The sequence below is a fragment of the Diabrotica undecimpunctata genome, chromosome 5, assembly GCF_040954645.1.
Source record: "Diabrotica undecimpunctata isolate CICGRU chromosome 5, icDiaUnde3, whole genome shotgun sequence".
Taxonomy (NCBI): Eukaryota; Metazoa; Arthropoda; class Insecta; order Coleoptera; family Chrysomelidae; genus Diabrotica; species Diabrotica undecimpunctata.
In genome coordinates, this window is record NC_092807.1 from 33533356 (window position 1) to 33556423 (window position 23068).

The 23068-nt window shown below is 33.1% G+C and overlaps 1 protein-coding gene across 1 annotated transcript in view; it reads right to left on the bottom strand.

The window, feature by feature from the left end:
- LOC140441261 (uncharacterized) overlaps window positions 1–23068 on the bottom strand; it is a 540998-nt gene that overhangs the window by 512722 nt on the left and 5208 nt on the right. Inside the window, exon 2 of the mRNA XM_072531871.1 lies at window positions 12448–12491. The gene's annotated coding sequence lies outside the window, so the exon portion shown is untranslated. The remainder of the gene's footprint in view (window positions 1–12447; window positions 12492–23068) is intronic.

A 23068-nucleotide genomic window follows, 5' to 3' on the forward strand; every position in this document is an offset into this window, starting at 1 on the left:
TATATATACATTGTAAGAAATTGAATACTTGTAATTTGTGTTTGTACCCCCTGCTAATAACTCTAAGCAGTTGATGCAGGGTCATTTTTGTTAAAAAAAAAAAATATATATTTCGCGAATTTTTTTGCCATAGGAACAAAATATCTCCAAGATGTTTACTTGTATGGAAATTACCTAAGTTAAATTTTTTGTTTAAAATATATTTTTCTATAGCCTTTCATCTTCATGCAAACATTGAACAAATCAAGTTCATAATTATGTTTTTTAATTTTTTGCTCCATTTTTATTTTATCATTACTCAGACGAATTGTCTATTTCCACGTGAATAAGTTCTTGTTTAAAAACAATGGTTCGTATGAATAGACAGACTCGAATAACGAAATAAAAACAACGGTTTTTTCAGCTAATCATATAAGTCAGAATTGCTCGCCAGATTAAAAATTAGCATACCTTTATTCTCCAGGTCTGTCAAAGCAGACAATTCCTGCTGTGAATTAAGTTTAGATCTGTTTGGCTCTAGTTTTTATCCGCACCAAGCTATTCAAATTTCGAGCTCTTTGTTTAAAACACCAATTATATTTTAAAGTTACCCGTGGCAGGATTAAAATATTTAATGTCGTTTTATTGGTTCTAAATTTATGAAGCCAATTGGAAAGAATTTGCTTAATAATTTTTAGCGGTGTTTTCAGAGAATTACACTAAATAGAATAAGATAGCACTCTCTAGGTCAAAGTTTACTAACAAAGATAATTTGGTTTACAATTTAATATGTAGGCTGTCATAAAAAGATTGGTCATAAATTACACCATGACTTTTAGGGATGAAAATAAGTCCATTTGGCCTAACTTACAAAATAAAACCGAATTTTTAAATATTGCTCCAAAACGTCATCTTTAATGAGACTACTTAAATTCACGTAACATAAAATAATCAAAGTTATTATAATTATCAGCTAAAAACACCAAACAATTTTTTTAATTAATAATAATAATAATTATTTAATTTATTCACACTAACATCGTAGTGGGGGACTCTAACCATTCGTTGGTGGGGTTTTTGTTTAATAATACGTTGCAGAGCTACTTCTTGCAGTTCTTCTTCTGCTTTGCTGCTAGTAACTAGTATTTACAATGTGGATGTGTAACGTTACCGAAATTGAAGTTACGGATTTAAAAAGTGGTGTTCAGAATGAATACCAACTTTTCCCAAATCTGGAATTTGATGCTTCTGATGAAGCCATTTATGGTGCAGTACGTCCCTCATCTTATTCTCCAGAGTTTTGTACAGAATTAGCCAAAAAATATGAGAAATGTGCTGAAATTTGTGACTTGTATCTTAAAAACCAAATCTGTTTATATGGATTTGTATCGTTACTAGAAGTTGTCGAATTGGATGGTTATTTAATTCCAATAAAAAAATATCTCCCATCTGTTTTATACGAAAAAGGAGAAAACAATGGTGATACTTCCAGTAAGGAGATTATTAATGAAGATATTGATGTTATTAATCACCCTCAAGATGTAATGTATCAGCCACATACCCAAGGGAAACAACCCCACCATCTCAAACGCAATCGTTAATCAGTTAGCCCGGTATGTCACAAGTCAACATAGCAAGAAAATAAAAGAAACAAAATAAGGGGTAGTTAGCCTAGAAAATTAAATAATTAAATAAAGAATAAATTTGACACAGTTTAACGTATACGTTTAAAATTAAACAAAGAATAACAATTCGACCTAGTTTTAACACAAGCTCCGAATGTTTAAAAATTACGAAATGTGAAGACCTTCGTTGGAAAATAACACAAAATACGAAGCGACACACCAGCGATAAGAATTAAGCTGAGTTAGGAGGTTGCACATGGCATGATCCATTTTAGCACGTGGAGCAGACGGTGCGATCAGCAAAAACTCTAGGGGAAAGCGGTAAGACGCAACGCTTTACTTCGGACTGTGACGGAGTAATTTAGGGTACGCGTTGGCGGTACATAAAAACAAAGAAGTTGGTCAACGAGGCAGTAGAGTTCTGGCGACCGAGCCAGGAGGCAGTAGTTCTCGGCGACCGGCGCCATTGGTACTTGGCGCTGTGGGCAGTCAGTGCGAGGCGACCTTAAGTGTTAATCGGTCAGCCGTCCCGGTGCGATCAGCTCAATTAGCGTGATATCGTGTTCGACGAAAGGTAGAGAGCCTAGAATCAATTTTCGTCTCTCTTAGAATTCGCGATAACGTTCAGTGCTTCCAGCGTTCATTCAGACTTCCTGAGTTTCAGTTCGGACTACAAGGCGTATTCTTTAGCTAGGACCTAAATACGCTAAGGTAAAGAAACATAAATACTAATCAATGGGGAAACAAATAATAGTAGGCTGTCTGCCTTTTTACTTCCTTGGTAAAATCTCTTCTCGTCTCCCTTCGCAAAATAACTGGCTATCTTGTGTATCTTATTGTATTAGTTGTAAATTTACGATTTATTAAATATATAGTAAGTTGAAAATTGGCTTGTTCTTTCCCTACCGTTCAGGCAGAGACTAGAAGAGAATACATTTTTCGCTTTGTACATCTCTCCGGCCTCTAACGCAAGCCAATAACCTCTAACTCTTTACAGGGCCTACATCTGAGTGTCCTTCCGCCCCTATCCAATCTTTACTACCCTCTTGTAAATCCGCAAGGACGGAATCACGACCAGTTCGGACTAGTGGACCAGTAAGCCTCGCATCCGCTCGCAGAGCTAAGTCTCCCTTAACTATATAGGACTAGGATATTACAGCGGTCTTCCAGGCCGTAGTTCAGTATTTAAGCCCAGGCGATATTACAGTGGTGACAGCGTATTACGTTAATATTCCAGGCAGTATTACAAAGACGGTTTCAGTAAATTACAAACGTAATACTTTTATATATTGTATATTGTATTTAATAAAAGCATTTCTGTACTAATAATTGTTTTATTTGGTTGTTTAGCATTCACCAATATGGTGTGAGTTTTAAATGTATTTTGTTTTTGAATACTAAAATCTACTAATAAAATTAGATGTTGACCTACAGTAATGGTAATACATCCAGCAATCAGACTTACTTCTTGGGGATACTGTTACTCTTTTTAACAATTCCTATATGTTGTTATAAATGTATTACAAAAAATTAATAGTATATTACTAACATGGTATCTTTTAGATCATGTTGATGTGTTTGATATATTGGATAAATGTTGTGAAATTCCGCCAATTATTCGGTGCAACGAAGTTATCCGAATGAAGCTATCTTCTTTGGAACAGTCTTCTATCTCGCTATTATTATTTTTTGTTTTTGAATACCTAGCCTATTTGACTTTCAATTTGGTGTTTATTTTAACCGTTCGTATGGTCTGTTGGAGTAATGACCGCTCAATAACCCTACGACTTTGACCGCTTATTTTTTCTACCACTACGATCGGTTGTTGACCACTTGACCGTAACACCTTGACCGTTCATTAACCCTGTATGTGGTGGGGGGAATACAAAGGGGTGAGAGTCGGCGGTGGGGGTTGTGCGGTCAGAACTCTCACCCCTTACCTAACCATTGTAGGCTGGTATACCAATGGTGGCGGGGTCGGTGGGAGGGTATACGAACGGTGCGGCCAGAACTTTCATTTGCCCTCTACTAGTAATTCCAAGATCATGGCTTTCTTTGGGTTATTATTGCTCTACCAAAGAAAACAAAATCCGTATCCTGCAATGATTTCCGGACCATCAGCTTAATGATCCACATTTTAAAAATCATGCATCAAAGGTTGTCATCATATTAAGACATTTTTATTTTCTTTTTCGACGTTTCGGCAGGAAATCCATGCCTTTTTCAAGAAATAATATTGACTAAATACATTTTATCAACGATATAATAAGGATTTCAACGATGTAGAGATGTAAGTTGCGATATTTATGCATGCTTCATTGATTACCATAATAAAGTATTCGATACAGTTAAACACTACAAGCTGATGGAGATATTAACAAATATTGGAATAAATACCTGTGATCCAAGAATTATTAGCAATCTTTACTGGACTCAAAACATCCTCTATCCGTACAGAGGCAAGAGAACTCGATGATATCAAAACTAAACGTGGGGTTCGACAGGGATATATACAATCACCCATGCTGTTTAACATATACTCTGAGGAAATCTTTCAAGGAGCAGTAGAGGATGTTAAAGACGGAATTCGAGTTATCGGAGAATGTATCAATAACATCAGATACGCAGATGACACGGTGGTATTTGCTGACAGTTATGAAGGCCTCCAGGAGTTAATAAATAGAATAACAAGAGTGGGTCGGAGACATAGACTTTCACTGAAAATTAAGAAAACAAAATGTATGATAAACTCTAAAAAGGCACAGCAAATTGAAAGAATCAGTATGAATGGTTAACCAATGGAAAGAGTAAAAACATACACCTACATACAAAAACACCTACGTTAGTACGAACGTCAATGAAAATTGGGACCATTTCCTAAAAATAAAATGTAGGATAGAGAAAGCAAAATCTGCATTTCAAAAAATGGCTAAGATATTTAAATTCCATGATTTATCAGTATCCATAAAATCAGGTAAATACGATGTTATATCTTTCCTATAGTATTGTATGGAGTTGAGTCGTGAACTCTTACAGATGCTGCAAGAAAATTAAGGCTTTCAAAATATGGCTTTATCGTTGAATCCTGAAAATATCCAATACTGACCACGTTACTAACCCCAGGACATTTTATTAAGAATGCAAAAAGAAAAAGAGTTGGTAACCACAATAAAAACAGCCAAAATCGAATACTTGGTCACATCATGAGGAACAGCGAAAGCTATGAGTTGCTGCAATTAACTCTACGAGGAAAAGTAGAAGAAAAACGAGGACCAGGAAGGCAAAGGATTTTCTGGCTGAAAAATCTACGTACGTGGTTCAAAACAACAACCACAAATCTTTTCTGTAATAGGGAATTTTTTCTATTCTTATTTTGTAATAGGGGATAAGTATGAAAAATCATAATAGCAAGTTTTAATATCAATATATTTAAAGAGACATAGTAGCACAAAGAAAATATATTTTAAATTTTCCAACATTTTAATGTTTAAATTTTTTACTCATTTAAATTTCAACTAAAGAATGCTGTTTTGTAATAAACTGTACTTTATGTATCGTAAACAAAACCATCTCATTAAAATCATTAGTGCTTTTTATTTAACGTACCAAGACCTGTAAAAACTTATTCCGCTCCGTATTCGAGATAGCTTAAAATATAGTCAGACGGTCTTCAAAATGAGGAACTGCTGCAAGTGGAGAATAAGACAAAACGTCTCTGGTAAAACCGCTTTTGGAACGTAAATGGTCCGAAACTGAAAATAATTGTTACGCTGAGAAAATTAAATTGGTTTTTTCGGTTTTTCTTTCTTTGAGGTTTAAGGTTTACATTGCAGAATCGCTGGCGCTCTTTTAATGGATAAGTAGTTGGGATAAAAAGATAATATCTTTGAGGTTACTTTTGAACAAAGGTATATTATTATCTGGAAACGATTTTGTTCTTCGCAAATGAAACTGATACAGATGTTTTTAACCTAATTTTGTTTTTTATATTTAGAAAGAGAATGTATTTCTTTGGTTTATTAAAATAAAAAAAAGAAAGTACAATGGAAAGAAGTGTATATTTTTTATAAGAATTTGTTATAGAAATGAATTTTAGACATTTAGTGTAAAAATAAGTTTAAAATATTATCACTCTTTACGTTATTTAAATATTAATACTCATCATCAATATATACATAAGGTCAATCTTCTCCTTTTTTTCAATTAGTCACCTCTTTCGTAGAATTAAAGAAAACACGAACGCGTTATCAGAGAAATATTCCCATACTTCGTCTCAAAGTGACTAGTCTGTACAGGGTAAGAGATGCAATGCTAACCTTATGAAAATTTTGCCAAGACGTCGCCAGTTATATGCAGTGAGCGATGGCGTTCTCTATTGTCTATCTTTCAAAATAAACGGAATAAACCAGGAGTTCTTAACAAGTCCTCACTTTCAATTTTATGTAATTTACAAATATCGTTTGCTAATAATTTTACATAATACTATACATTATTTATTTCTAGTATTAGGTAACTTATCAACTTTTATCTTTTATTAGTAGCAGTAGTATAATAAAATGTGCATTAAATAAACATTTGTTTCAAAGTTTAAAATAATTTTGGTAATTTCTACTAACTGCCAAATTTAAAATGTTATTTATATCCCTGCGGTGCTAATTATTGCCATAATATGTAAGGAATTTGTAATTTTGGTTGATATCAACTGCAAATACTTTCTTCTAAGTTATTCAGTAATTAAAAAGCAATTAGACTAATTTTTGTAGAAAATATGTTTAAAAGCTTCATACAACCAGGGCCTTAATTAGTCTTTATTTGTTCTTCGGAGCGCGTAAACATATTCGAGTTACGATTATTTGTACCATCTTGGATGTATTGTTACTGTTTTTTTTTGTTATTATTTGTTGGTGGCTGTTGTTGTGATTTGCTGTTGGCAATTATTGTTATTTTCTGTTGTTAGCTATTGTTATATTTGACGCCGAATTTTTACCGAAAATTGGAGGAAATTGTTCAATAGAAACGTGGAAAAGCTCTGAATCTTTCAGAGAAGCATATACTAATGAATATTATTAATTATCATCTTAATTAGGGTAACAACAATTCTGCATTAAGTGTAATAAGGAAAGTGTCAGAAATGAGTGGTGTTTGCGAAAAGACTGTTTCGCATACGACAGGAATATTCATCACCTGCTGGATTACAATCTCCAAAAAGCAGGCCAAAGAAGCGAAAGGTTGGTAATTCTCGTGACAATAAGTACGATGAAGGTGTCAGGGGCCAAATTCGTAGAACAGTTCATCAATTTTTTTCGACACAACATACCACCAACAATAAACACCATATTCTTCTTCTTCAAGTGACATCTCCGCGGTGGAGGTCGGCAATCATCATAGCTATTCGGACTTTTGAGACGGCTGCTCTGAAAAGTTCATTTGATGTACATTCGTACCACTCTCTCAGGTTGCGCAGCCATGACATTCTACGCCTCCCTATGCTTCTCTTTCCTTGGATCTTTCCCTGCATAATCAGTTGGAGCAAGGTGTATTTCTCTCCATGTGTAATATATCCGAGATATTCCAATTTTCTTGTTTTTATTGTATTTAAAATTTTCATTTCTTTGTTCATCCTTCCCAGAACCTCTTTGTTTGTAACGTGTTCTGTGCATATTTTCAGAATTCTTCTGTACATCCACAGCTCGAATGATTCCAGTTTTGTCATTGATGTCGCATCCAAGGTCCAAGATTCCATTCCATAAAATAAATTGGAAAAAACATAGCACCTCTCCAACCTAATTCTTAGTTCCAGTTTTAAATCCCTGGTACATAGCACTCTTCTCATTTTGTTGAAATTTGCTCTAGCCTTTTCTTATTTTGATCTCCTGATTGTAATCATTTGTGGAGTTAATCATTGTTCCCAGGTATACATATTTGTCCAATTTAACACCATATTAGCTGTTGTAAATGTCGAAGAAACTTTGCCCAACTTTTCACGTCCCACGCTACATCGCTTGCTGAGTGATATGGATTTTGTGTTCATAAAACGTGGCAGAAATTCAATTTTGATTGAAAAACCAGAAATCATCTCGTGGCGTCATCGTTATTTACGCGCAATTCGTAAATACCGTGCAGAAGGATACAACATAGTGTATTTGGATGAATCATGGGTAAATATCGGGCACAGTTTGAAAAATAAAAATGGGTTGATAAAACAATTACATCTCATCGCGATGCTTTTGTTCGTGGTCTGACAACAGGATTAAAAGCTCCAATAGCTCGTGGTGCACGGTTCGTTTTATTGCACGTAGGATCTACAAGTGGATTTGTTGATGGAGCAGAGCTTACGTTTTTGGCAAAGAAAAATATTCAGGACTACCACGAAAATGGATGGACCGGCCTTCGAAGATTGGTTCGAAAAGGACTTTATGCTAACTTTGCCAGAAAAAACTGTTGTGGTAATGGGCAATGCCTCCTATGTCAGCTGAAAGTCAGAACAAATTCAATACTAAAAAAAGATGGCAAAAAGCACGATGTGAAAATTCTGAGGCTCCCACCCTATCACTGTGAACTCAATCCCATTGAAATGGTTTGGAGTAAAGTGAAACAGTATATAGCTGGACGCAATGCGAATTTTAAAGAAGCTGAAATGCGAAATTTAATTACAGCAGCGTACCAGGTCATTACGCCAGAGAAATGAAAAAACTACGTAAATCACGTAAAAGCAACAGAAAAAAAAATGTGGGTAATTGACAATTTATTGGATAATATTGACCCAATTATTATAAATATAAATAATGTAGATAGTGATGACAGTGACGATAATAATGATGATGATGATAGTGAAGCAGAAACTAAATGTGACGGCGATTGACAGACAAAGGAACTAAATATAATGGTGTACAATTACGATTACTTATACACGAAATTAAATTCAATGACCTCTTTTATTTTCAACTTATTTATTAGTTTTATTTTCGGATATTTCTACGTTTTGTTACTGCCAACATATACAGTGCGGTTTTTAAAAATCCTTCCCTCCTTAATTTTTGAACGGAACAATACATAAATAAAATGTTTCTTTATATTTTAGTTTTATTTTATTAGATTTTATTTAAATCTACAAACAAATGGTTTGTATCGCTAGTACATACTGTAGAATTAAAAACAAACTGCTTGTGTGATATGAATAAAAGTCATTTCTTAATTTCTATTTTATTTTAATTTAACCCAAGTATGTTGTAGGAAATAATATTTATGTTTGAGAGCCACTGTCAGAAGGAAGCCAGGTAGGGTCGTTAGTGGGCATTAGTACTTAAGCTACCCTCAACACAAAAGATGGATTAGGCTAAGTAGTAAGAAGTGACGTTTATTTTAATACAAGTTTGCAAAGAAGTATGGCATCGATGTTGTGCATTAACCCTGTACAGACTAGTCACTTTGAGACAATCTGTAGCACAAACATCAAGGTTATTATCTGCTGTCAGTTCATAATCTTCGGACTACGAAGTCTGGGTGAAGCCTGACACGAAATTCACTTTCTTAAAATTTTATAAAATATATTTTTTTTACAAATCCGATTAATCGTTTCCTTATTTGTTTTAATCTATTTTTTCTTGTATTATTCGTGAACATGCAAATTATAGTTTTCAACTTTTAAATTTAGAGAAAACGAGGCAAGTGTAAAATTGGTGAATAAGCAATATAGAAAAATACAAAGTTGTAACTTAATCTTGATATTGAATGCAACCAATGTTTCTACATTCTAGCTGGAACAAAAAAAACATAAACTTAACAAAATTTTGGCACTATTTTATTTACATAATATTTTTTAAATCTGAAAGCAACAGCAACCACCCCTGAATTCGTGGAACCAAATATTTTGATGGACTTATGAGTTTTGGGAATACATTTAGCCCAAACCGGAAGTATTTCCAAGAACAATAAATAAGTCCCAATATGCAATTTATTTTATATTCTTTAAACTTTGAGCAAAAGCTTTGATCTAAGATTCATTATTCATTTCAGTTGGATACTGGATATTCGTAAATTTTTTCCACTTGGTAAGACATAACTAGTAAATGTAGATACTAGATTAGTTACGCTATTGACTAGTCTTGACTATTGTTTTTAAGAGAAATTTTTATTATTGAATATGTTTGTATGATACTTAAATATAAAAAAAGATGTGTATTTTGTTTTTGATATTGTTGTATTAAGGTTTTTTAAAGGAAATTAAATTTCAATCGAATAGGTTAATAGGCATTTTTTAAAATATAAAGACATTATTTTTTTCTAGTTAAGTTTAAGTTATGCCTAGAAAATAATGCAAAAAATAAAGCAATATATATTTTTTTAATATTTGCCTATAAATTTTTGGATTGCAGTCACATTGCTTTATGCAAAAAAAAACTGGCATCTTTTACTTTTGAAAAGTTGTTATAAAATTTGATAGATTTTTTTCAAATTTAGAAATTTGGTCAAATAGTGATATTTTTGGAAAATTTGATTAATAGTGTACACAAAATTAATTTACATTATGTGGTTTGCGAGAAACTGAAAATTGTTTTTTTTTAACTTTTTAACCTAATAATTTCTAGGGAGTTTTTCATTAATTCGTTTCGGTTAGATGGAACTATTATCAAGTTTTTCATTTCCTGTGAGCGTCATATTGGATTTTGTATGGCATCAGTTTATTTTTCGATCTCTAATTATAACGAATAGCCAATATATCTGGAAAAAAACTTATAGGTTATTTAGAAAAACTAAAGGAATGACCATTTTTTTCTTGACATTACCTTAAAACTTTTTTCTTAAGTCAATGGCTATACTTATTTTAAGACACAAAAAGTCATGGACAAAAATTAAAACGAAAATAAATATTGTAATTTTTTGGGGTTGCAAAAATTAATATTTTGGGCTGCAAAAAATTGACATTTTGCTCCCCCCTTTTGGAAGAGTTTGTAGAGTAAAGCTTTACAAGAATTTACAATTGATCCGCGTAAATTGTTGTTTAAATAATAGCGTTTAGTATCAGACAATTTATCTTGCTTCTCAAATCAAAGGCTTATCCAGGAGGAAATAAACTTATTAAAGTTGCATCACGTTTTTGTAAAAAGGATTAAAATGTTTTTAAATATTTAAACTATATTTAGTTTGCTTTATTTTTGTATAAAGGCGTTGAGTTGTAATTTTGGCTCTAAAAACGTTATTTTCAAAACTTTTCTGAAGGAAACCCTTTCCCCCTCTCCCTTCTCAGTGAAGACTCTCAATTTACGTCTATAGTTATTATTGCTTATCTAACCAATTTTTTATTTTTTAAATCTGCCCCCCCTAGTTTTGATCCTGCGAACGCCTATGACGTAACATCTATGACGCCGGGTTAGTCCTGACCCGGTTTTCGGATTTCGAAGAATATTTTAAATATGTTTGTAGTTACACGTAAAACGCAGCCGTCTCTGTTTACCAGTGTACACATTTAAGGCCAAAGGATTATAGAAGAAGTGTCTAAGGCATATTCTACGAGAACGACTAAGACCTCTATTTGGGTGTAAAGCGGTATTTCACGTTCGTTTATTAATTTACTTTACGCATCGGTCTTAAAATGTGCAATATTATATCAAAATGTGGAAAAAGAATAAACCTTTGAGTGAAACTGAGTTGTATGCCTTACTCCTATCATAGTGAAGAAGATGACTTTGCAGAGCTGGATGAAAGCAATAGTAAAGTGAGTGATAATGACGGTTGTAAGCCGGAAGCACATGAAGGTAATTTATCAATTACTAAACTCGAGAACGAGGAATCTTTAGCAACAACTTCTGAAAATACAGATAGTGAACGATGTTATGTGCGAAGGACGAACATGGCAATATTTAGCTCCAAAAGTTGTAAAACATTGGCATATAATTTAATACAGAAAAACATAGGTCACACTACGAAAAGTCAAAATATTTATACATACATGGATGCCTTCAATTAATTTTTTTCTGATAGTATAATATAAATGATTCTTGAGTATATCAATAAGAGAGCAATGTCGGGATATATTTATAAGTATTTAAAAGTATATTTGCTTTGATAATTTGGATACGAGTGTAGAAAGAAAAGAACGAGATAAATTAGGACCTATTCGAGAAATCGTTAATCTATTTACCCAAAAATTGTAAAAATCATATGAACCATCTGCTTTTGGTACTATCGACAAGCAATTTTATGGGACATTGTTCATTTCTGATTTATACATCTAGTAAACCAAAGAAATACAAAGGTCTATGCGACTTTAAGAAATGTACTGGAAAGATTGATGGTTAATATGAACGTTACCAAGACCCAAGAGAACACTTGCAGAACATTGGTATAAGTCTGGTCAAAATATTACAACTGACTAATTTTTTATTAACATTTCTTTATCTGACGAATTCTTTCTTAAAAATTTAAGCCTTCTGGGTACCATTAAAAAAATAGGAAGGGTTTGCCCAAATCATTTCTTGAAATGACAGATTGTTCATTGTGTTCTTCAAGATTTTTGTTTACTAACAAGAGTACTTTAGTTTAATATGTAATCAAGCCTAACTGTCGTATTATTATCGACCTTACACAATGAACATAAAATTATTATATATATAAAGCATATATAAAGCCAGAATGATGATGATCATTTTGCCGGTCAAGCACAAAATTTTAAAGCTAAAAAAATATCATGAAAAATTGTTTAAATTAAATGGAATATCGTGATGCAAATAGGGAAAAGTTACTAGTAGAATAAACAGTTTTCTACCAAAAGCAAGAAACTTAACTTTGTAGAAAGATCTGCTTGAACATATTTTATTATTTCAAAGATAAAAAATATACTTACAGAAAAAACAGCACATTGTGTTCTAGCAATGATCAGTTATTTACCTGAAAATAAACAAAAATTTAGTCAACGAAAACATTATTAATAAGAAACAACAATAAGAAAATGTTATTTTAATTTACTATTTTCTGCCAATGATGTTAAGCTCGGTACACATATGCTAGCCGAGCTGTTCGCGAACAGTTCATTGAAAATGTGTTTTTGTTCGACTATCCAATACCCTAAGTATCTAATAACAAACCGAGAATTAATTTACTTCGTTATTCTAAATATTTCAGTATTTTGTTTACATTACCTGTTATTAATTTCTCTCGTTACTTTTGAATAAGCCGCGCTCGTTCAGCAATTTTGTTTAACCGAATGATCTCATCGCACACTTAGCAGAAATAATTTATAGTCTCGAACACCGTCCAAATTTAACTGCGAACATTATTTTGTGCTCGTCCCAAAAACCGTGGTTCCTGACGAGCAACGAACGAACAGCTCGCAAGCGGTTCGTCCGTCGTACAAATAGACGAATATAGCGTTCACAAACGGTTCCCGAACAGTTCTGCTCGCATATGTGTACCCACCTTAAGGGTCCTGCTATACGAGCACTAGCAGTGTCACACTAAGGTGGGTACACATATGCGAGCAGAACTTTTCGCGAACCGTTTGTGAACGCTATATTCGTTAATTTGTACGACGGGACGAACCGCTTGCGAGCTGTTCGTTCGTTGCTTGTCAGGAACCGCGGCCTGTCGGTTTTTGGGACACACAAAAAAAATTTTCTCAGTTAAATTTGGACGGTGTTCGAGACTATAAATTGTTTCTGCTAAGTGTGCGATGAGATCATTCGGTTAAACAAAATTGCTGAACGAGCGCGGCTTATTCAAAAGTAACGAGAGAAATTAATAACAGATAATGTAAACAAAATACCGAAATGTTTAGAATAACGAAGTAAATTAATTCTCGGTTTGTTATTAGATACTTAGGATATTGGATAGTTTGAACATAAACATATTTTCAACGAACTCTTTGCGAACAGCTCACGAGCAGTTCGCAAACAGTTCGGCTCGCATATGTGTACCCACCTTTAGCGTCACACTAACCGTAAAATGATCCTACCATGGAGTAAATTATACCAACGACATTGCCGTCGACGAATCCGCGTTATCCTGAGGGCAAGTATTGTTAGCGCGGCTATCACGCATTGCACATAGCGCTTATTAAGTTATACGTAGCGCTGACAATGCGGACAAAGTGATCTCAACGCGACGCTACTATAGTCACATATAACTTAGAAATTATGCACCGTGTTGTCCACTTGAAATACAATTTAAAGAAACCCAAGCTAGAGTCAGAAATCTGATCTGTAAAAATGACAAATCAAAGAAAACATGTTCCAGAATCAATACATAATATTATATCGGAGGTAGAAGAAGTATGGAAACTTCGATGGTATTAGAGAACATGAAGAAAGTTAATACCTATAATTTAATATCATCAATAATGGCCCAAACATGAAAAACTACTTTGCCAACATGGTAATGGAAAACAGACAAAAAACTTAAAATCACAGAAAAAATTAATGTCCAGATTATAATTCAAGGCTCCCCCCTCAGACTAAACTTTATATGAAGTAAATGACGTTTGTAAATTCCTTAAGAGCGGGAAAGCGCCAGTTCCAGAAAATCTAGTAGAATAACTAATAAAAAAACGGAACAGATAAGATATTCTCTCTATAGAATGATCTGTTTCAGAAATGTATCAATAAATGGAAAGTCCCAAAAGAATGTAAAATATCCTATATATCGACAATGCACATAGGAGAAGACAAATACATCTCTGATAATTACTGGGGAATTTCTGTAACAAATATACTACGTAAAATCTGCGCCAAGTTAACAAAAAACAGAATTAAAAATTAATACAACGAAATGGGGACAGAATAATCTTCTGATAGGCGCGCGAATGTGGTAGATTTGGGGGATGTGCGGCTCGTAATTTTGTATTTTTCTCTGTTTTAGTAATGTTAAGTCGTTGTCAAATTTTGTAACTTGAGCTCAGTCTATTCTAGAAGTTATAACCTCTATTGTATGTGGTATATCCGTGAGACCTTCTATGTAAGTTTATTATTTTTATTGTTTTAAACGATATTATTACACAAAATACTATTATCAGATTTAGCCATACAGCTCACATTCCCTCTAAGGGGAAAATTCACTTATCCCAGATACCTACGGAGGTATCAAAAGGTTTGAGCTCTGGTGGGACTCATACCTAATCTTCTTCTTAAAGATCATCATCATCATAGAAAGGTTCTTCCTTCTTATCATGTAATAATGCTTTTTCCATCAACTTTTGAAGGCGATTCTGCTCTGATTATTTGTTTATAAAAACAATTTATTTTGATTCTAGGTTTTTCCAGAAAGCGGATTAATTTACAAATGAATATTATGAGAATATATGCGCACATACTAACTAGAATAATATAAATATGTAAAACCTATTTCAGTTACATCAGCACACGCGCGCGGACTCTCAATCCGCGTTTGCTTATAATTTGTAAACAAGATAACTTACTAACTTCTCAGTCTAGACGAACATAAAGCAACCGAAGTCCGCGCGTGTAGTGGAAAGTTAAGATGTCACAAGAAAATTACTTCGGAACAATAATAAAAAAATAACTAATGATAAACACTAAAAAAAGAGCAAGCTATAGCAATATAATTCAAATGCAGTAATTATAAGAGTATTTTATTAACATCCAAAGTAACTCCAGGAATATATAAGAAATCATCATGTATCTTTCTTCAAATTATACAAAACTTTTAATAATTATTTTAACGTTTATGTTTAAAAATGATACTTTAATTTTCGTAAAAAAGAACTCACTCAAATACTTTAACTCCACAATCCCTGTCAGCCTACATAAAACTTTTTTCATGTATTTTGGCGATTGGGTCCAAAAATTTTTATAAAGAAAATAAGCAGTTCAAGTATCACAAGGCCGATTTACTTTTTTCTTGTGCAAACAAAAACCTTCACACACATCCTTAGGGCTACCTTGTACATTTGATATCACTACCATATACATGTCCCTAAAAACAAGATCCGTGTAAAAAGGAAAAGAAATATACGAGTAAATAAAGAAATCCGCTGTCGTGTATCCTCTACACGTTCTCAGAGCTCTTTTCTAAAAGTAGAACATTTTGTTTTTCAGCAGGGGCACTTCTGAAAGCTGGTCTCCATATTTTACCCCATTCTATTCTATTTATGTTTATACAAAATGAGAAGGCGTGCACCTGCTTTAGAAACGTAAAGAAAAAACCTTTTTAAAAAGGTTTTTGAGAGTTCCCCTAGATTTGTTTTTCCTTTGATTCTTTCAGGGCCGTTCTTTTAAAAATATATTAATAATTACAAAATAAATTGTTAATATATCCAGGAGTAATAATTTTAGTTTTAGAATAAAAAAATATATTTTAAGATAATTTTTTTACGTACTTTCAAATTAGCAATTTTAAGATCTCTCCGCTTGTTTTTATTTATTTCTTAAGTTGATATTTTTCGAAGTAGAAAAATGTTCTCTATTTTTCTTTATTGCTTAATTTTCTATTTCTTAAGGGATTTATAATACTAGTATTCGATTAAACATAAACGATTTTTATTTGAATCAGATTTAGATGAATCAAAATTAACCACAACCCTTAAGGTAGCGGAGACACATGAGCGAAATCCAATTTAACCTACGCCATATTTTTTCACCCATTTTCCTTTCACCAATTTTTACCATTCAGCCAATAATTTTTCACCACCAAACCACTTATAACTAAAATAAAAAAGTGTTCTGTTGTTTTTATTAAACTTTATACTTACAAAACCAATCTCCTTCGGAAACGTTTCGGCTAGCTTAATATTCGAGCCAGTGGATTTAAAAAGAAAATTTTGAAATACTACAGTGTTCTGCTTTTTACGAATTGATTACCCCTTTAGTAATATTTTACCCCCTGACTTACCCTTATGGGAAGTCAATAATGTTTTAACTAAGTGTTAACCAACTACACCAATTCTACCAGCCACACATTTACGCTAGCTGAATACAAAAAAAATCGTTTCCGAAAATACGAAATACTACAGTGTTATGCTAGATTTCACTTATTTATTACCACCCTAGTAATTTTTCATAGTTCAACTACCTTCTATGGGAAGGTATTAATTCTGCTAGGTTAAAATTTAAGGTAATAAAAAATCTATTTTTGCAATTTTACTGTACTCTCATCATCATCATCATTTAACCCGGATCTATCCACTGCTGGATATAGGTCTCCCTCAGTCTTTTCCATGTATTTCTGTTTTGTGCTGTTTGCATCCAATTTTTGTCGATCCGTTTTATGTCATCAGACCATATTGTTGGTGGACGACCTCTACTTCGATGTGCTTCTTGTCTCAGTCTCCACTGTATTATTCGCTGTGTCCATCTGTTATCCGACATTCTAGCTATGTGCCCCGCCTAGTTCCACTTAAGGGTCATAATTCTTTCTATGGCATCTGTCACTCCTAATCTCCGTCTTATTTCCTTGTTCGTGATCCGATCCCTACGAAAAATGCCTAACATCGATCGTTCCATGACTCTTTGGGTAACACAAATTTTATTTCTTACTTTCTTGGTTAGTTTTAATGTCTCTGCACCATATATAAGTACTGGCAACACGCACTGATTAAAGACTTTTCTTTTAAGACACATAGACAGTTCTGATTTAAGAACATAGCTTAGCTTGCCGAATGCCACCCAAGTGAGTCCTATGCGGCGGCTTAGTTCGCACGTTTGATTATCTCTTCCTATGCGTATCTCATGTCCTAAGTACTTATATGAGGTGGTTTCTTCAATATGCATGCCATTTACTGAAATCTTTTCGCTTAACACAAGATTTGTCATGATTTGTGTTTTTGTGTGGTTGATTTTTAATCCTACTTGTAGGGAGGCTAGGTATAGTTTCTTCAGTTGCGATACTGCATCATCGATTCTGTCAGCAAAAAGGACAATATCGTCAGCAAACCTCAAATGACTAAGTATTTCTTCATTGACATTAATTCCTTTTTCACTCAGATTTGCGTTCTTAAACATATGCTCTAATATTGTTATAAACAATTTTGGCGAAATTGTGTCTCCCTGTCGCACTCCCCGTTTTATTTTCAATACGTTGGTCTTTTTATCTGCCAATTTCACACTTGCTGTCACATTTTGATAGATGTATTTTATCATGTTTATATAGCGATGATCTATACGGCACTCTGTTAAGGCTTTTAACATCTTTTGATGACTTATTATGTCGAAAGCTTTTTCGTAGTCAACAAATGTCATGACTAATGGCTTGTTATATTCAACACTCTTTTCTATTAAGTTCTTAATTACTTGTAAATGATCATTCGTGCCATATCCTGCTCTAAAACCTGCTTGCTTTCTTGGCTGATAGAAATCCAACTTACTTCCTAGCCTGTTGGTAATAACTCTTGTAAATAGCTTATATACTTGTGACAACAAGCTAATGGGGCGCGGTAGCTTCTAAGGTCGCTGATATCTCCCTTCTTATGAAGTTAGATGATTTCCGCGTTGTTCCACTGCGTCGGTGTTATCGCTTCGCACAGACATTTATTGAACAGTTTAGCAAGTGTCAGTAAGAGCTTATTTCTTCCTAGTTTTAGGCTTTCGGTCATTACCCTGTCTTCACCTGGGAATTTATTGTTCTTCATCACCCGAAGTGCATTTTTAATTTCGTCAACAGTTATGTTTGGCATTAATTCTGAGCCTTGATTCTCTATCTTTGGTAAGGGGCGTCTTTCATCGGATTCACTTGTTTCATAGAGTTGTCTGTAGAAGTCTTCCACTGTTTTCACTATTTCTTTCTTATCAGTTTTATCAGTATTTCACAATGTCGTCTTGTTTATTTCTTAACTTATGTATGTTCTTTTTTCCTGTGGTCATGTTATATCTTAGAACTTTCAGACTTCTATTTTTCTCTATCACCCTTGTCACCTCTCTCATGTTGTGTTGCCGTATGTCTTTTCGGACATACTGTACTCTACTTGTAACTGAAGGTATAAATTGTTTGCCAGGTTTTACCGAATTTGATTTATCCTCATAATTTTTGACGCTCTAAGCCACAGTTTATGGAAAACGTTCCACAAGCTACACATTCACGCTAGCTGAATGCAAAATCTTTTTGGAAATACAAAAGTGCTCTGCTAGATTTTTACACAGACGGTCACAGAAAATCTACTGATCTAGATACTGGGAAGGCAGAGCTTGTGGCATTTTACAACGCAACAAAAAGAGGAATAGATGTACTCGACGAAAAGTGCACAGTTTATTTATCTACCAACGGAATAGTTTACAGTATTTAAATATATGCAAATACTATTACCTGAAGATAACCGAACCAGTATTAAACAACGTGTGAGTAAAGCTACTGGGAGTATCTTTACGTACAGTAAAAAGGATCATTCAACAAGCGAGTATGTTAACAAATGCAGAGTCAAATAATACACTAAAATTTCCAGCTAGAACACTTGGTAAAAGGAAAGCAACCATGACAGACTTGAGAGAGTATGACAAACAGTTCATTAGAAATACCATTCATCGTTTTGCAGAGTTTTACCTTTGTATGTCTCAATTTAACCGTAATATTCGTTATACTGGAGCGTTATACTGGAGCAACGTTCATCAAATACAAATATGAAACAATCTTTTGCAACTGTCACAAATCAAAATGTACCTAAATTTCTATTCAAAACATAAGCAATAGTTTTTTCTGCGCTGGAAAATACAAAGTTGGAAGATTATCTATTTGCAGTTGGTGATTTAGTGCATCCAAAAAATATTCTATTCTTCTCTAGAATGTCAAGTGGTCGAATTTGCATTTATCTAACAAGCGAAATTTTAGTTAACAATTTTCTACAAATTAATAAAGGGATAATAACTGTAAACCACCAAAAAATTCAGGCTCGTAAATTATTGTCACCAAATAAAAGATTAATGATATTAAATGTTTGTCCTTCAATTCCACATTCAATTATTGAAAATGCACTTTCTAATTTGGGATTAACTTTGGTAACTCCAATAAATTTTTTAAAAATTGGTACATCAAATCCTAATTACCACCACATTTTCAGTTTCAGAAGGCATACTTTTATTTCTCCCCCAGTCTCATCAATACCCGACTCAATAATTGTGAACTACGAAATGAAATCATATCGTATATTTCTTGTAATGGAGAAGGATATATGTACTTATTGCAGGCAAGCGGGACATTCGGCTGAAAATTGCCCAACTACTAAGGAAACTCAAACATCTCAAACCACAAAATGCTGCTCCAACTACTTTAACTGATCCAATAGACAATTAATACATTTTCCTAACGCAAAACATATTTTTCTCGGCTAATACAATATCGACTAAACCGGATATCCATATTTTACCATCTACTCATGTTACAGAAAGTACTGTTTTTATGAACAAATGTCCCACGATCCTCTCTCAATCAAACGAAATCGTTCTGAAATTATAACCCTTTTACCAAATGATACCCCCCCCTTTTCAGACACTAAATTAAAAAAGCCAAAGTCTTCAATCACAGACATAGGGACCATTAAAGTAACTAACGATATAAAAAATTCAGCTAGACGAATATATTATGAAGATACTTCAGTAAACCAGTCAATATCTTATAAAACATTAGTAGATATAGTAGAAAATGCTCATGGTACCCCTGAATCAGTAATCTTAATAAAAACTAATACAAATGATCTAGAACACCTATGGAAACTACATGAAAATGTATCAGATAGGAAATCAAAAAATAGATGCACTAGACTTCGAAACAAAATAATTACAAAGTACATATAATCCATACAATCAGAAACTAACACCAAATCCGATAATGAAATTGTAAAAGATATATTATAATGACTTTCTTAATTATCCAGTGGAACCTACGAGGGTATTACACTCGCCTTGAGATATTACAACAAATATTTAAAAAACTTACTCCATCCATACTTTGTTTACAGAAAAACCATTTTAAAAATACCAAAGTTCATAATTTGAAACACTTTATATGCACATATAAAAATAGAAAAAATGTAGACCATGCTACAGGTGGCGTAGCAATTAACAGTCATTCATCCATCGATGTAGAAATTCTTCAAGTCAATATTCGCCATATTTTACTGGAGTATCCTTTATATTGCATGGAGAGACTTCAATATAAATTACAAGACCTTACAGGCAATATTAAGGGACGGAACTGATATGAAAAATTTGACATCATACTTATATTCTATAAAGGTACTAATAATAATGCAGTAAAAATAATGCAGAAAAGTATATTTGTCTATAAAGAACGATGACATAGGTTAGAAAATTAAAAAATAATTTTAGAGAACCAGTTATTAAGGTAGTGGACAACAACCTAAGTCACGTCACCACTGGTTAAAGAAGAAGAAGCAGTTTACTCTCTCTAAGTAGAATATATCAATACAATTAAAATGGACAGTCTATTAAATAAATTTAGTCTCACAAAAATAAAGCTCCTAGTATGGACAACATTCATTATACAACCTTCCATTGTCCTGCAAAATTACTTTCTTTGAAATAATAAATAATATATGGGAAACCACACAGTATCCAAAAGATTGAAAGAAAGACATTATGATTATGAAAGACATTATGATACCAATGTTGAAAACGCAAAACGATCCAAATCTAGCAGAATCCTACTGAGGCATATCAATGGCATCCTGCGTACTAAAAATATTCAACCGAATGCTCAAAACAAAAATGGAATATTGGCTAGAATCCAACCTCAAGCTACCAAAATATCAGTTTATATTTAAAAAAGCTCATTCCTCAATACAAAATATTACTACTTATCTAGTCACTGACATTATTATCTCATTCTCACTAGGTCGTTCTACCATAGCGGTATTTGCATTTTGAGGGAGCCCACGATAAAGTAAATCTAGGAATCATACATCAAAAAATGGTGCAAATTGGATTTAGTTGTGAATTCAGAGATATTAAGATATTGAAATATGCTAACGATATATGTACTTACATTGACAATTGTGATCTTGAATTTGGTTACAGTTCTTTAACCAATGGTGTTAAGAGAAAAGTTTAAAGATTAACGAAATTGAAATCATGTATATTCACCCGAAAACTAGCAGTTCCCAATAAGATTGTATTACAAGAGCAAAGCTTTCCCATTATTTCTCACGTAACATACCTAGGAGTAACAACTGATAGAAAACTAGTCTGGATAGAGAACATGAAAGAATGTCAAATCAGCTGGGGAGCTGATCCAGAAATATCCCTGTTATAATACAGGTTATTTATTGGATCAATTCTAAATTACGGATGCTTTCTATATTCTTCAACAGCCTCCAGCAACCTAAAAAAAGTTAGATAATATAGTAAATAAACGTCTGAGATTATCGCTTGGAGCCTTCCAAAGTACACCAGTTTTAAATTTTCATGTAGTGTTGCGAAATGCCTTTACAGCTAAGAAGAAAATATCTCTGTAATAAATTTTTGTGGAAAATTTGATCTAAAAATATTATTCTAGTTAGTAAAGTTCACAAAGAATGTAAGATAGAGAATCGAAGTGTAAACACGCTATCAGTTATAGCAATTAGTGATAATTGAATTTTTAATTTTACCAAGTTTAAAATAATTATTCATAATTTTTATCTACTTATAGTTAATTTTCCTAATCAAATAAGTATGTAGTGATAAGTAGTAGTGAGTGCAGTCTCTTTGCATCTTTAAAACTAAAGTAAGATGCACAATTATTATTTTATTTTGAAGTAAATAAACAATCTACTAAAGTAAGAAATAAAAACAAAGACAGGTTTCTTATTAATTAGTTTTCGTGCCTCTTATCAGTCTGATTTGCTTCAAGGCAGGTCCGGCCTGAGGGGGTACAAATAGTTATTTGGAAATAATGGAACTTCAAAATAATGCTGCAATTATTACTGTCAACAATACTAACAATCAACAACAAAGTTACTCAAGAGCTCTTACCCAACCGAAATTCCCTTTAAAAAATCAAGCTATAGTTTTCAACTCCCTTAATGGAATAAAACTAGAAGAATATCTTATATCCATCGGAACGAAAATTAGTCCGAAAAATATACTTTTCTCGTCTAGGATATCTAACAATAGAATATGTGTTTATCTATCCAGTGTGGCAAAGGTCGATGAATTCATGAACACTGACAATGGAATAATTACAGTAAATTCAGAACAAATTCAAACTCGCAGATTCATTACTCCAAGCCAACGCTTATTATTATCTAATGTGTGTCCATCTATCCCACATGATTGTATAGAACAAGAACTCCGAGAACAAGGCTATAACTTAGTATCTCCTTTAAATTTTCTCAGAATTGGGACAACCAACCCTGAGTATAAACACATTCTTAGTTTTCGTCGTTACATCTATATATCACCTCCCAACAATACGGTCCCAGACTCGATTTTATTATCTCATGATAACATATCATATCGTATTTTTTTGTCTCATGAAAGCCAGCTGTGTTCAAAGTGTAATCAAACAGGTCATTTCTCAAACAATTGCTT